This window comes from Bicyclus anynana, chromosome 27 (genome assembly GCF_947172395.1).
Source record: "Bicyclus anynana chromosome 27, ilBicAnyn1.1, whole genome shotgun sequence".
Taxonomy (NCBI): Eukaryota; Metazoa; Arthropoda; class Insecta; order Lepidoptera; family Nymphalidae; genus Bicyclus; species Bicyclus anynana.
The window spans coordinates 7,425,517-7,442,017 of NC_069109.1; the positions used below are offsets into that span (position 1 = coordinate 7,425,517).

Here is a 16,501-nt window from a genome sequence, read left to right on the forward strand (position 1 = left end):
TCAGACATCGCGCGTTCTTGTAAGCCCTCATTCGCACGAGAGTTTTTTTAACGGACGTTAAAATGCGTTGAAATATATGAAGTCAAATGAAGGTAGTTTGAAGAGCCGATGGACGTTGGAGTCCAAAGATGCTGGAGTGGCGACCCCGCACCAGGTGGACTGCCGACATCAAGCGAGTCGCAGACATTGGGTGGCTGCAGGCGGCTCAGTATCGTGATGTTTGGAAGTGCCTACTGTAGTGGACGAACATCGGCTGATATGATGATGATGATGATGATGAAATGAAGGTCTATTTCCAATGCCCAAAATTGTCGTCGTCGTGTTTTAAAAACGCTGTTGTGTGGACATATACTTTAAATACATTTATTGTATACTAGCGGACGCCCGCGAATTTATCCGCGTGGAATTCAGTTTTTCACAATTCCCGGGGCAACCATGGATTTTTCCGGGATGAAAATTAGCCTTGTGTTAATCCAGAGTAAAATCTATTTCCATTCCAAATTTCAGCCAAATCGCTTCAGTAGCCGTGGCGTTAAAGAGGAACAAACATACTTACACACTTACACACTTACACACAAACTTTCGCCTTTATAATATTAGTGTGATAGTGTGCTGACTGCTTTTTTAACGTCCGTTAAAAAAGTTCTCGTGCGAATGATGGCTAAAGCTACAAAGACTCACACTCGTACTGCTCAGCTTCGAGTTTTAAACTTTGAAAGCTTTGGTGGAAGCTGATCATCTTGTGCTAAAGCCCTGGACACACTGGGCGGGGGAATTCCACTATATTATAAAAGGGGTTATATGAATGTCTTTTACGAAAAATTGGATTAAGATATTTTAGTAGACTTAGACATGGATTACAAAAATAAGTAAACTAATGTCGAACAAAGGTTATGATTCACAACACTTGTCAGGACAACTTAATTAACAAATCAAACTGTAACCAAAATAATACCCTAGAATGGCAGAGTTGAACCTTGAGTTGAGTCACACACTTGTGAACGATGTGTGTAGGGTTAAAGGATCCTTTGACTGTTAAAAAACACTCCCCTTTTCCACTCAAGTCACTCTTTTTTTTATTCTTTACAAGTTAGCCCTCGACTACAATCTCACCAAATGGTAAGACTTTCCCTGCCTATCCCAAGTAACCCATAAAGAATTACACTATAAGGAATGTGGACGGCTCGAACGCCACGAGCATACTGAAGCCAAACGTACGACGAGCGCCTTATATTGCAAGTCGTTCCCGCCAACCGATCGCTACCCCTCTCTAACTCCCTACTCTTTACGGAAACAGGTCGCACCACTTGAACAAGAACTTGCCTTCCGAACTGGCGATAGCGCCAAGCCAAGGTCCGCCTTGGTTTTGATGCGCTATCTCTAGTGTAAAATATCGTTGGTTAGGAGTGGTTACCACATTGTCCAGTGAGCGGCATTTTTATGCCGTTTCCATCAATAGATAGTGATTTTTTAAGAATGTGTATGTTAAGATGTTATGTAAATTGATTGAAATATAACGATAAATGTACGAACGGTTGGAAAAAGAACTTAAACTAATTAAACGAATTTGAAATTGTAAAAGTCGGATCTGTACCCGCCCAGTGTGTCCGCAGCCTAACACTTCAATAATGCAGCACAACTGTGTACGCCGTGTCACTTCGCAGCAATCGGCTGATGCGCGTCGCCTACTGTACTGTACTGTCACCTTGACATGCGGTAGTGTGACGTCACGTGACACACTGGCACGACAAAGGCGTGCAATTCGGCGGCTGTTGTCTTTTTACTCAGAAGGCTCAGAGTCACACAGCGGGCGATAGAACGAGCTATGTTAAAAGTATCTCTGCGAGATCGAATTAAAATAGGCTACTCGCCTGCTGTACAAAACAAAGAAGATTTTTTGTATATAAACAGTTTGATGCTTAGAAACTCTACCAATCATAAACTGTGACGTCATTCGCTACACGGCATCGGTTTGTGATTGGCGCTTGCGGTCACTGCAAACGCCAATCACGCTGTTATCTCTATGAATGACGTCACTTGCTAATATGTTGTGTTTTGGCGGCAAAAATTTAAATTTTTTACTGGTTATTATTGACGGGACCGAATAAAATATAGCTTATAACACTTCCATAATTCAGTTTAAACACTGTTTACAAACAGGCAAGTAGGCTATTGAGGAGATCCGCAGGCGAACAAAAGTCGCCGACATAGCTCAACGAGTTGCGAAGCTGAAGTGGCAAATAGTAGTTAAGGGTCCCAAAGTGCTGAGCGACCCCGTACTACAGCGCAGTGTCGGTCGACCCTCCACCAGGTGGACTGCCGACATCAAGCGAGTCGCAGGTATTCGCTTGGATGCAGGTGGCTCAGGATCGTGATGTTTGGAAGTGCCTACAGAAGATATGATGATGATGATTGTGAAAGCAATTACTTTTAATTTAGCACATATCACTTCTCTCCCGAGTTTTTTATTTATATGTATAGACTAGCTGACGCCGGTTTTATCCACGTGGTTCTCGTTCCCATAAGAATACGGGGATAATAGCCTATAGCCTTTCTCGATAAATGGGCTATCTAACACTGAAAGAATTTTTCAAATCGGACCAGTAGTTCCTGAGATTAGCGCGTTCAAACAAACAAACTTTTCAACTTTATAATATTAGTATAGATGACTAACGGACGCTCGCAACTTTCAGTTTTCAGTAACATCAAAATCGGTTAAGCCGTTCCAGAGATTAGCCCGGACAGACAGACACAACAATTTTTTAGAATTTAAAATAATCACAAGAACCAGCTCATGACTAAGGGCCCCATATGTGTTCGAAAGTAGACGGGCGTACTCCAACGTTGTATGATGTATCACATCAGTTTTAACCGTGTTTCATAGTAAATTAAAAATATTTTTGTTTTAAAAAAGCTGCTCCATGTTTCAGTGTCGTATAATAAAGTATATTCGGGAGTCGAACCTAGCACCTGAGATCTGAAAACATTAAGACTAGCCACTGGGCCGATGAAACAGTTCTTTCAAGAAAAATAATGACGAAAAAAGTGAAAATTAATATTTATAACAACTTAGTCATTTATGTAGGTGTAAAGAATCTCTTAATTAAAAGAAAAAAAATAGGCCGTCGCAGTTGTTGACAACATTTGGACACAAATTAAACACGACATCATTTCACAATTAAAATGTTTATAACACCGGCGCAAGGTTTCGCGCCCCTGCTCTAAACGCCTCTAATTAACAAATGATTCAAATTACCCAACAAACTACGAAGGAAAACTAACCTTATTTCACTATTAAAGCGATTCAAAATCCTTTGTTAATAATAATTATCGGCCTAATTGAGAAATGAACGTAATTACCAACCGAGCGCAAAGGAAATACGACTTTAAGTCAAGCGGAAATAATTTAAAATTGCTCGAACGAAATAATCACTAGACGGGAAAATGAGACGTCTTTTGTTATCGTTCTTTATATAGATTCGATCAAGTTAAAATCCACCTTATCATTTTGCAATAGAGTATAAATTTGTACGTATGATGTAGTATTATAAGTCTTTTTAAAATTTGTTTTGTTGCAAAATAATTTATTGTTATTGTAAAACATACTTTACCGTCTATGATATACAGTTTGAATTATGCAAGCAATTTTTTATTCAGCTACATTTTATGCGGATGTCCCGAGATTTGTTCAAAGTAAAGTACACTTTTTGTATTGGGCATAAGGTTTATTTTAGTTTGTGTAGAGATACCGAGAAAGGCACTACGCATGTGCGGTCCTGATGCTGAATCTAGTCGCGCAGGGTTGTGAGTAATACAAAAGTATCGATGTTTTAATCGATACTATTATTTTAATAAAATTATATTAATAGGATTTTCCAAATAAGATTTTAAGTGATACTTAATCAAATATTGTGAGAAACAACTTTTAGAAAATACTTTTGATTTTTTTTGATAATTTTGACGTAAAATTAATAAATTATCATAATACAGCTACGATTTATGTGGCTCTGGTTCAAGTTCTGGGTTGTTTTCAAAATTTTAGATTTTTTTATTTCTGTCGCAGTCTCAGGAAGGGAGGTCATTGTTGTTACACTCGTGTGTCCCAGAGAGCACGTTACATCAAGCAGAAACTATGAATTTTGCCGGTATAAAAAGTAGCTAATATTCTGCAAAACTGCAAATTCATCAAAATCGGTTCAGCAATTCAGCAGACCAGCGATGACCTACGGATCTACGGATTCTTGGTCGCCAATAGCTGTGAGCCTCATAAGAAGGCTCAGAGTCACACAGCGGGCGATGGAACGAGCTATGTTAGGAGTATCTCTGCGTGATCGAATCAGAAATGAATCCGCAGAAGAACCAAAGTCACCGACATAGCACAGTGAGTTGTGAAGTTTAAGTATGAATAGGCTTGGCGTATGGTTCGAAGAACCTGATTTTAGGGTCCCACGGTCTGGACTTTCATCCTACTTAGATTGCATCATCACTTACCATCAGGTGAGATTGTTGTCAAGGGCCAACTTGTAAAGAACACAAAAAAAAATATTTCTGAGAAAAAAAGCGATTTTTCAACTCCGCTGCGATTGGTTGATAACGACATTATCTCTCTTCACGACCATTGACGCGTCCTGCACGTGTCATCGATGTCTGTCAGCGATAGTCAAACTATCGACTACATCCCAGCACAACTCCAGCGAGTGTTGTGACACAGTTATCGATATGGCAGGACATCGCAGCCCGGGCCGCTGCTACGAGGCAGCTACAACCTAGCTCACTAGCTCAGTCTGGCGATAGCTTTCGCGGCGGGCGGACGCGTCTCTCTGCTCCGCGCAACCACCTGTTCGAATTACAAAAACAAACACTTTCTCTGACACACACGTAAATTATTTTGAATTTAATTACATTTTGCATTAATATATTTTTATTTACAATTCAATTTATTTTATTATTTTTGTTGTATTCAGCAGATTTGAGCCGTCTTTGTCTAAGGTAAAGCCTTTTTTATATTCTCTATTAAAAGATGGAGTGATCGATTGATTGTGGATATTGGAGCTTGAATCCCACTTCTGATATTGATAGCGGATTTTACTTTTTAATTGACTTTTACTCATTGTTAATTCATTATGACTGTAAGCCTATTTTATTGGCTTACTATAGGGACAAGCCTCTCTCCTGATAGGAGAGTTCCTGGATTCGATTTCCGGCTAGGCCGATTGAGGTTTAATTGGTCCAGGTCTGGCTAGTTACCACCCTACCGTCAAAGATGACCGCCAAGCGATTTAGCGTTCGATGTCGTATAGAAACTGAAAGGGGTGTGGATTTTCATCCTCCTAACAAGTTAGCCCGCTTCCGTCTCAGATTGCATCATCACTTACCATCAGGTGAGATTGTAGTCAATGACTATCTTGTAAAGAAAAAAAAAGAGAGTGTAGACCCAGCATGCTGTTCCAATGCGAGTAGGCGAACATTGTAGCAGCATGGTGGGTGCTAGCTCTACGAGTATGTCCATGACGTTCTTTTAACGGCTACTGTCAGGTGTTAATGATAGTGACTGGGATCAGTGGTTGTACGTGCTCTCCGAAGCACGGAGTATAACCACACACTTTTGTGCTGAGAATGTAACTTTTTTTTTTAGTCTTTACAAGTTAGCTAGTTAGTTGTGAGGAGGAGGATGAAAATTCACACCCTTTTCGGTTTCTACATGACATCGTAACGGAATGCTAAATCGCTTGGCGGTACGTCTTTGCCGGTAGGGTGGTAACTAGCCACGGCCGAAGCCTCCCACCAGCTAGACCTGGACCAATTAAGAAAAGTCAATCGGCCCAGCCGAGGTTCGAACCCAGGGCTTCCGTCTTGTAAATCCACCGCGCATACCACTGCGCCACAGAGGTCGTCAAAACTAAAAATGGGTCTGCTCATCCCCTAACCACCCGGCAGTTTACTTATATCTAAAGCAATCTTTATATTCTACTTTAGTAATGAAATCAATACATTATGATTAAAAGTTTTCTACAACGTTTTACGACATTTTTAATTCATCTTTAATTTGTCCATAACGGGGATAAGCAAAGATCGTTGACCATACAGTTTGAGTTTTGCGACATTTTTTGATGCCTTAAATTCAAATTTTATTAATTTATTTCAATTAGGCTTAGTTTACAAGCACTATTGAAACGTCAAGTTATGATTTAATGGTGATGAAAAAATCTATACTTTTGAATATAAAGCTGAAGAGTTTGTTTGTTTGAACGCGCTAATCTCAGGAATTACTAGTTCGATTTGAAAAATTCTTTCAGTGTTACATAGCCCATTTATCGATAGAGGCTATAGGGTTAATTATCCCCGTTATTCCTACAGGAACAGGAACCACGCGGGTGAAACCGGCGTGAGCTAGTAATTAAAAATTACGATTAAATTAATTAAACTTATACTTGGGAATATACACTTACACTTCGTGTGAACATATACTTGGGAATCAGACGTTGACACGTGTCAAAAGTAACCAGATAAAAACCGAAAATATTAAAATTTAATAAATTGTTCCCCCATTCAAGCTATGAAATGTTTTAAGAAAGAAAATTTATCGTGATAAGCCCAGCATCACGGGCAAATATGTTTCTTCTATACTGAAGCGGTTTATTTATTGGACGCCGAACTAATAAATTGCTAACAAGCAGGTCACTAATATTTCTATGTAATGAAGTATGAAGTGTGAATAACGAGCAAAAATGAGATGATGTCGAGACAATTTACGAGTATGTTCACGACATAAGCTGGATCTCCAGATATCTGGAATAGATGCGCCAAGAGTTCTACGCCTGCGCCCTATTACGAAAATTCTCGTGTTGCTGACAGTTTTTTGACAATTTCGTGTTTGTTTAGTTTTAGAAAACATTTTTTTCAATTTTATATATTTTAAGCTAATTTTCTTTGGTTTTTTGTACTTAAAACGAAATTATGTAGTAATCTTATCTATTTTGCCGTTGTCTGTTGCCTCCTATGGAGTGCAATGTATGCAAGAAACGTTTTGCATCCACGAGGGGCCTTCATATACACCAATCACGGATTCATCAGGTTCGTATTTTACAAAATAATATATCCGACCCAAGTCCCATAAACCCAAGTACTCCTTCGCCATCATCCGATACCACAATCCCATTTCATACTCTCCTCGGCCGGCTCAAACAGACTACATCGATAATAAAACGCATTCCACGTGGAGCCAGACCCACAGTAGCTGAAGCACTTAGTGATGTCATCAGTAAGTGCGTTCGGCACAACAATGAAGAAGCTTGGCACAATCTCCTAACCTTTTCCTATAAAATACTCCATGTTTCCGATGAAAAATCCTGTATCACATCTCTAACACAGAAAATAAAAAATAATATTCGTAGTAATACAGCCATTCCTAATCTATCTCCCAGACCCAGCAAAAGAAAATATAACCTGTTTGAGAAGGTCGAGGAAAAAATTCACGACGGTGATCTCAGGGGTGCAACACGCTTGCTTTTTTCTAACGACACCCTGGCACCTGATACACCGGAGACCGCAGCGGCATTGGCATTGTTATCAAAACATCCTTCGGACCCTACCACCCCTATTTTTGTGGACCCACCCTCTGATCCCTCAGTTTGTCTTCAAGTTTCTGAAAAGGATATTATAGCAGCCCTCACATCGTTCCCAAAAGGGTCTGCGTCGGGCCTAGACGGCATTTCTCCGCAGCATCTGATTGACCTAACTAGTCATGGAACTGGTATTGCTGGGGAACACCTTGCTTCAAGCATCACTAAGCTGGTCAATCTTATGCTGCTGGGAGATGTGTATCAAGAAATTACACCAGTGCTCTACGGAGCAAACCTCATTGCACTTTCAAAAAAAGACGGTGGCGTGCGCCCTATCGCTGTGGGATCGACTCTACGGAGATTAGCGGCGAAAGTCTGCGTTAGGCACACTCGTTAAAAATTTCAAAATCTTTTTGAACCAATACAGGTCGGATTCGGCACCCGCGGCGGTTGCGAGGCGGCTGTGCATGCTGTACGTACATTCGTGATGAGCGACTCATGCGAGGTACTTTTAAAATTAGACGTGAAAAATGCATTTAACTCGATAAGTAGAGACACCTTGTTAAACGAAATCAAAATTACGGCTCCGGAAATTTACAATTTTTTAATGCAGTGTTATCACGATCCATCAAAACTATTATACAAAAACAACGAAATCCTTTCGGCAGTAGGTTGTCAACAAGGTGATCCCCTCGGTCCAGCAATATTTAGTTTGGCAATAAATTCAATAATCCATAGTCTAAATTCAAAATTAAATGTATGGTACCTCGATGACGGCACTTTGGGTGGTGATTCACAAACAGTTTTAGCTGATTTATTACAAATTTACAATAAATTTAGAGATATTGGCCTTGAGCTAAACTTCAATAAATGCGAGTTGTATATTTCTGACTCCGTAGATTCTCATCTGGCATCACAAATTCATCAAAATTTCAGTAACGTCGCGCCAAATATTAAAACCGTTTTCAAGGATAGTCTACATCTCCTTGGATTACCCGTCTTTGATGAAGCCATCCCTCCTCTTCTAACTAATTCGATTTCAAAATTTAATAACCACTCGGACCGCCTCCTCAAAATTAGCCGCCACTCTGCTCTTTTTATTGTAAAATTCTGTTTACTAATACCAAAATTCACATACTTGCTCCGTTGCTGCCCTATATGGAAACATGACCATCTAATTTTACAAATAGATTTGCTTTTAAAATCACAAATCGAATCCATTTTAAATATTAGTTTGAACGAACAGGCATGGACCCAAGCCACTCTACCGATTAGGTATGGTGGTTTGGGTACTCGCAAAATTTCCGATATTGCTCTGCCAGCATTCTTGGCTTCAATCCATAGCACTTTCGATCTCGCAGGTAAAATCCTCAAAGCCCCTTCGGCTACAAACTGCGAGATTGCATGCTTGGATGAGGCTAAGAATGCATGGCTAACTGGATCAAATCATTTCCCGACCAGACCAAAAACACAAAGGGCTTGGGACACTATAATATCAGCTTCAACGTTGAATTCTCTGCTTGAAGTCACATCTGGCAGGGACCGGGCGAGGCTTCTGGCATTTTCTAGACCAGAGTCAGGCCATTTGCTCCATGCTTATCCATCACCTAATACTGGCACTTTAATAGACCCAGAATCATTCCGCATTGCCGCTGCTCTTCGGGTTGGAGCTGTGCTATGCGCGGAGCACAATTGCACATCTTGCGGAGCTCGCGTAGATGAGCTCGGCCACCACGGACTCGCCTGCCCTTCAGGCGCCGGCCGCTTGTCCCGCCATTCCGCGCTTAATGACATCCTTAGAAGGGCGCTCGTCAGTGCTAACGTACCTGACGTTCTGGAGCCTCAGATCGTGCGCAACGATGGCAAGCGTCCCGACGGGATGTCATTAATTCCCTGGAGTATGGGTCGTGCGCTGGTGTGGGATGCCACTTGTGCAGACACTTTAGCTGCTTCATACATCCAGTCGACCGGCAGACATGGCGGGGCGGCGGCAGACATGCGGGAACGTCAAAAGTTTTTAAAATACAGTTGTCTCGGCGCCCAATATGAATTCGTCCCGTTTGGCGTCGAGACACTAGGTCCGTGGGGCAGGAGCGCTCAGAATCTCCACAAGGAGATCAGCAAACGCCTCAGAGAGGCAACAGGCGACCCTCGGGCGGGCAGCTTTCTCGCGCAAAGAATTTCTATCGCAATTCAGCGCGGGAATGCTGCCTGCGTGATGGGCACCCTACCAAGGGCGGCAAATTTCGATAATTATTTCTAGGTATTAGTTTTAATTTTAATTTATTTTAATTTTGTAGTTGTAGTTATATTTCCTTATATTTTATTTTTATAATAAGTTTAGCTAATTTAAGTATTATCTTCATTAATAAATACTACTACTATTAAACTTATGATTTGTCTGTTTGTTCGTTTTCTTGTTTGTTATGTTTGTTGATAACAGAAAAATATAACATACAACTTCATATATCACTTCGCTGCTTTGGTACAACTCTGGCAAACTTTTTGAGCGAGAAACATACTTTTATTAAGTCAATTATTTATCCAGATCCTTATTTATACATCATATTATCATCTCCATATACTTGTATACGGGGGTATACCTGGGTTTCCAGGACTGACGTTGTTTCTTAGAAGAAAGAAAATCTGAGTATCTAGGTCCCAGCCCGGGCTCGAACCCACGACCTCGTGATCCGACGATACAGGCTAACCTCTGCACCAACAGGTAGTCGCATCCCACTTCTGATGCTAATAGCGGATATTACATTAATTGGCTTTAATTGTGCATTACTTATTAACGTATTTAATTATTTATTACTGGTTCACACGCGTAGTTCCATTGGGAATATGAAGATGAAGTATAGCCTGTTTTACTCGGTGAAAATGTAGCTTTCTATTGGTAAACCCCATTCAACCTCAAAGAGATTACCCCATTCAGCCTCAAAGACTCACAAACTGTAGGTACCTTTTAATATTATTATTGTAGACTAGCGGACGCCCGCGACTTCGTTCGCGTGAAAATTGATGTAAACTTTCAACCCCTATTTCACACCCTTCTATTTATGCATGCTTTTTTATAGTAAAATAAAAAGTACATATGTTTTCTATGCTAGAGGACTAGCGCATCAAAGATTGTCTTGATATCATTGAGTCGCTTTTTAAACAACGAAAGTTATTTAATCACGTAATGCCTAAATATCGACAATTCGGTCGAGTTGTGTGTACAAGAAATGTACAAACTATATATACTTGAATATATAATGTAAGTAAACACACAATTGTGCATATGTGCGCTCAGTGGGGTCGCTCAATTAGGCTCACTGTTTGCGGTGTTGGAGACACGTAACATATCTATAGTATAAAATAATCATTGGTCAGTATTCTTGCCACCTTAGCTTAAGTTTTGGATAGAAGCAGGCGTTACTTTGCAGAAATTCATCATGATTATATAACAATTTATTTATTTTGCTATTATCCGCGAAAAGTCGACGAACCCATGCGACAACATCCCAGGTCCAACAAAATACTCTCTACGTACGTTTCACCCCGACACCAGAGCATCCTCAGGAGATGTTGACTCTACAACGTGCAATGCAAAACAGGTGAAACGTACGTAGAGAGTATTTTGTCGGACCTGGGTGACGTTGTCGCATGGGTTCGTCGGCTTTTTCTTTTTTTTTAATAATAGTAATCATTTTTTTGCAAGAATTATTGTTCTTTACAATATTCAACTAAATTAATAGTTTGCAAATATTATACATACAGTGAAAAAATACAAACAGTCACAATTACTAAAATAAATGAAATAAAATTAAGAGAAAAAAAAATTACAATAAGTCAGTTACAAATTCAAAAAGTCACAGTACTAAATTAAAAGAAATAAAATTACAAAAAAAAAAAAGAAATAACACAAACAGTATTGCCAAATTAAACGAGAAAATTATAAAATTATAAAGTTACAATTACAAAATAATACAAAAATTAGAATTAAAAGTAAGAATGTTATTAAAAAATTAAGTTAAATATTCCATAAGGTCGTAGTAGCACTTATCAATAAGCCATTTATTTAATTTCATTTTAAAATGAGGCAAGCTTAATTTTCCAATGTCATCAGGTAATCTGTTAAATATTTTTACAGCCATACACTTTTTGAGGATTATAGCAAAATAAATTAATTATTATATTTTAGCTTATGTTTCTTATTGTATTAAAGTAATGTAAAACAAACCCCTCGTCTGTAAATCAGGTACCAAATAACCAACAGTGCGCTCACCGCGCGATCGGCTGTAAAATTATTTTCCCTCCAAAAACGTTCGCACAGTGTTTCACTTTATTAAAATTTTCAATTCATCCTTTGTCCGCTGATATTAACATTCTTTTCGCGTCAGTTTACAGAGATTTATGAATATTTATGGTTATTTATGAATATTTACAATTTGCCGTGAGTTTGGAGGGTTTAATTAATATTTAGCAGATCATATTTGTTTCAGCACCCTTTCAAACTGTTACGTTGTTTTAAGGGAGGGATGTTTTATTCTTTTTAATACGGCTTTTTAATAGGCCTTTCGTGTTGTTTGTTTTGCGTTTCAGACAGGCCTAGGTTCAATGGGAAAGAAAATGCTTGGCTTTTTCTTTAGAAACTACATTTTTCCGAGCCCGCCGCCCTAGCCAAGAGGCACGTCGATTTTCTTTCTACGATCGCTAACGCTTCGAAAACTAGACAAATGTATGGGAATGGAATTTGCTATCGACAGGTCTCGTGATCAAGATCTGTCGTTTCTATACATATTTCTAGTTTTCGAAGCGTTATATACTCCATCTTATTTCTTTAGTTTATGTGAACAGATTTTAAATTATTTAAAATCATAAGACGCCATTTTTCTTGAATAATATTGAAAATGTGACGCTTCGTGTCATACTGATTCGAAAATGTATTCGTATTTGAATCGGCTACGACACCGTCGTGTGCCGTACGCTCTATCTGTTTAATCTTTAATCTGTGGTATAAAGTAAAATAGCTCTCCGTGGAACGGCACTTGAGTCGCAGCGGCAGTTAGAGGGTAGTTTGCAGAGTTTGCTCCAACTTGGCTTATTTGCTTCCGTTCCGAATGGGGTGAGGGGGTTGTTCCTGTTACCTTTGAATATTAATTACTTCTGTAGGAATTGATCGTAGGATCACTTCAGATAAACTTGACGATACAAAAAATTTTAACATTCAACCGACTTCCAAAACAAAAATCCACTAAATTAAAAAGCGAAACATATAATATTTAATTAACACTCATAGGTACTTCCGTTTGAGGCAAGTAGGTAAACAGGTACAAGAGGAAACCCAGGTATATAAGTATCATCACTATCAACCCATATTCGGCTCACTGCTGAGCTCGAGTCTCCTCTCAGAACGAGAGGGGTTAGGCCAATAGTCCATCACGCTGGCCCAATGTGGATTTGGCAGACTTCACACACGCAGAGAATTAATCTCTGGTATATGCAGGTTTCCTCACGATGTTTTTCCTTCACCGCTTAGCACCGCCTTTAATCTGATCAGCAGATAAAAATATGTTATTTTTGGCTTTTTAGTTAAGTAAATATGTTTTATGTTTTTAAAGTCGATTGAATTTTGTGTCTAAATGTTCGTAAAAAGTAATTTACATAAACAAGGTTGAATTTGTAGCGATATGTGGTCTGTGTGATTAAAATATTCGCATTGATACAAATGACTGAGCTCGTGTTGTGCGGCACATGCACGCCACTGCACACACATGGTGTGCGTGGTACTTTTAATTAGAGTATGCACTATACGTAGACTTTTATGCTAGAAGTTCTTTTTGTCATTATATGTGAGACGGATCAAAGAAAATTGCCTATTTTCATTTCAATATAAACAATCGGATTTCTATGATTCCACCACCAATTTTTTCATCCATTAAAGCTAAGAACACTCTCGATCAAGTCATCAATATTCTCTTCCAGTGCGCTTTCATTTGAGACCCCACTCGAGTATATTTGCAGACCGATTTTCATAAAACACGTCTTAGAACACTCGCACATAAGTCATCTTATTAAAAAAAACTCAATTGAAATCACGTCATCCGTTCGGCAGCTATGGTGCCACATACAGACACACACGTCAAACTTATGACATCCTTCTTTTTGAATCAGGGGTTAATAAAATAAAATAATCTGGGACAACCTTATATGACAAAGATTTTATACTATTAGATATGTCATTAACTAGTAGAATCTGAGTCGACTGAAACGTCGTATAACATACGTGCATTTTAATAATTACAGCCTCTGCTTCCTTACTATAGCTCCCGCCTACGGCTCGAGCTGCAATATCGCCTCGGCTGTAATTCGTATTTCAAAAAGCTAAAAATATTGACCCTGCCTTGCATGTATATCTTTGAAATATGCAAATTTATCAGAAAAAATTTCAAATTTTATAAAAAAGTTGAAACTAGTTATAAACCACGGCGTTTTCATGAAAAAAACAAAAATAAACTCGCTTACCCTTCGTCAAAATTAATACTACACAGCGAGCCCAAATGTTATGTCAATAAAAATTTATAATAATCTCTGACCGGCTCTGAGGTCCCTGGCTTAGGTATATCTAACAACAGTATAAATATCGTAGTTGTATGAGGCAAGTGTGGCAGTGGCAGCCTCTCGGTGTGCACGTGATCGTTAAAGTCGTGGAGCGTGCTTCAATAACATAATTTGAATGAGTTCTGTGTGCGGAATGTTTTGCGTATTCCGTGGCGTGTTGGCTTTGAATGCGCGCAAATAAAAACATTTTCAATTAATTATATTATGTACTCAATTTTGCTGCATTGCTGCTGTGTGCACTACGGTTTCAAGTAGGGTAAGCAGTGGCTTAAGTTTCATATTGGAACTCGGATCGGCTGAAGTTTTGAATGCCTTTCCGGCGTTTGTGTTTTGCTGCCTATAATATAAATACTTTCGAGGCTGAATAGACAATTCCTACCACAAGTTCACATCTTCACACGAGTGCATTCCATGCTATGCACCATTACTTTACATCACGCATCAGGCCGGTACATAAACGGAAATATGATAACACCTAATGCAGTGACTCATTATAACATCGTGCATACGAGTAAGTGTGGGGGCTTCAAGTGAGTGATCGATTTGATTCGATTCGATTGAAGACGTTTCTATTTGCCCATATGTGGCATCCTATTGCATTATTAAATTTCTTATTTATTTATCCTCTTTTTAAAATTTTTAACAATGTTGAGTGCCCAAGCAACTGGCGGTCAGGGCTCCAGAGTGAGGAACCTCCTCACAATACGCGCCGTCTCAAGTATCACTGCCTTTTGTATCCGACTCTTGATCCAACAGTTAAGTGAAAGCTTCTCAAGGTGTTGGTCGGAGCTTTTCGCTATAAGACCATTGACTGAAACGACTATTGCCTAATTATATTGTTACTTAGACTAATAAAAAGAATGAACCTATTTCGCACCCAAATTCACCAACAAAAAAGTCTGTCGCTTTTTTAAAGGGGGAAGAGGTAAACTCACACATCGAAAACATTTTACACCAACACCATTAAGTATATTCTGTGCATACACTACACACAACTATATGATTGACTCACAATACACACACGCGTAATTTTAACACAGACTAATCAACACATCGCTTAGACTATCCACAGAATGAAAATAAATTATAATGTTCGATTACTTGATCGATTTTTTGCTGTTCCGTCAAAAGAATCGATTCTTTTTAGAAATCGTTTTTATTACAAATTTGATAAAATTATGGTAGAAATACTTACAAATGAAACGTTACTCCATCTATTTACTAACTACACAAACCGGCATTTTTAGGGAGCTCTTTACACGACGAAAACGATTACTACAATGAAACATCGATGCTATAGCAACAGTTTTTATAAACGCGTTAGATGATTGATTCTTGATCTTTGACAGAGGGGTAACGGTTTACGAGGCAGGTCCTTTCTTTTTAATGGTCTAAGTATTGTTAAAACCATAGATTTAATAGTAGCTACAGAGTAAGTTAAAACGTTTTCGTATTAGCCATTTTTAATTGGAAAGGCACGTTTGTGCGTATAACAAAGCTGGCAATGATTGGTGTTTGTTCGTAGTCCGACTGTCGGTGCTCAGGCTGTAGCGCCTGTAGCAACACGATGGAATCATTAATATCTAATTAACTGCCTCGTTTGCCCGGTGGATAGCCAGTGGTTTCTACTGTCCTGGGTTCGAATCCTGGGTCGGGCTGTGAGGTACCTACTCACTTTTGCAGTGATCCTATTAATATTATAAACGCGAAAGTTTGTATGGATTTTTGTATTTTTATGTTTTTTTTATTCTTTACAAGTTAGCCCTTGACTACAATCTCACCTGATGGTAAGTGATGATGCAATCAAAGATGGAAGCGGGCTAACTTGTTAGGAGGAGAACGAGAATCCACACCCCTTTTGGTTTCTACACGACATCGTACCGGAACGCTAAATCGCTTGGCTGCCAGCCAGACCAGTTAAGAAAGCCTCAATCGGTCCAGCCGGGGATCGAACCCAGGACCTCCGTCTTGTAAGTCCATAGCATAGAGCTCCAACAGCATATTAAAAACGCTGGTGGAAAATGGTGGAAATCCATTTATGAAGCACTGGGTGCACTTGCATATGCACTCACGGTGCTTCATAAATGGTAGATACTGTCATTACTAACACACTAACATATTTTAATTTAGTTTTTTCAAGTACCTATAACTACTAATATTACTAACAATAGGATATTAAAATTTAATCAATTGAATGTAATTTATGGATTTTGTTATCTGAAATAAAGATTTATTATTATTATTATTATAGCGCATACCGCTGCGCCATGGAGTCCGACAGACAGACATGTCAAATTTATAATACTCCCCTTTTTGCGTTGGGGGTAAAA

At 39.0% G+C, this 16,501-nt stretch overlaps 1 protein-coding gene across 1 annotated transcript in view; it reads left to right on the top strand.

The window, feature by feature from the left end:
- The first annotated feature begins 4,798 nt into the window (after positions 1-4,798).
- The window catches only part of LOC112047802 (neuronal calcium sensor 1-like), a 45,623-nt gene continuing 33,920 nt past the window's right edge, over positions 4,799-16,501 (top strand). The window contains exon 1 of the mRNA XM_052890220.1: positions 4,799-4,989. The gene's annotated coding sequence lies outside the window, so the exon portion shown is untranslated. The remainder of the gene's footprint in view (positions 4,990-16,501) is intronic.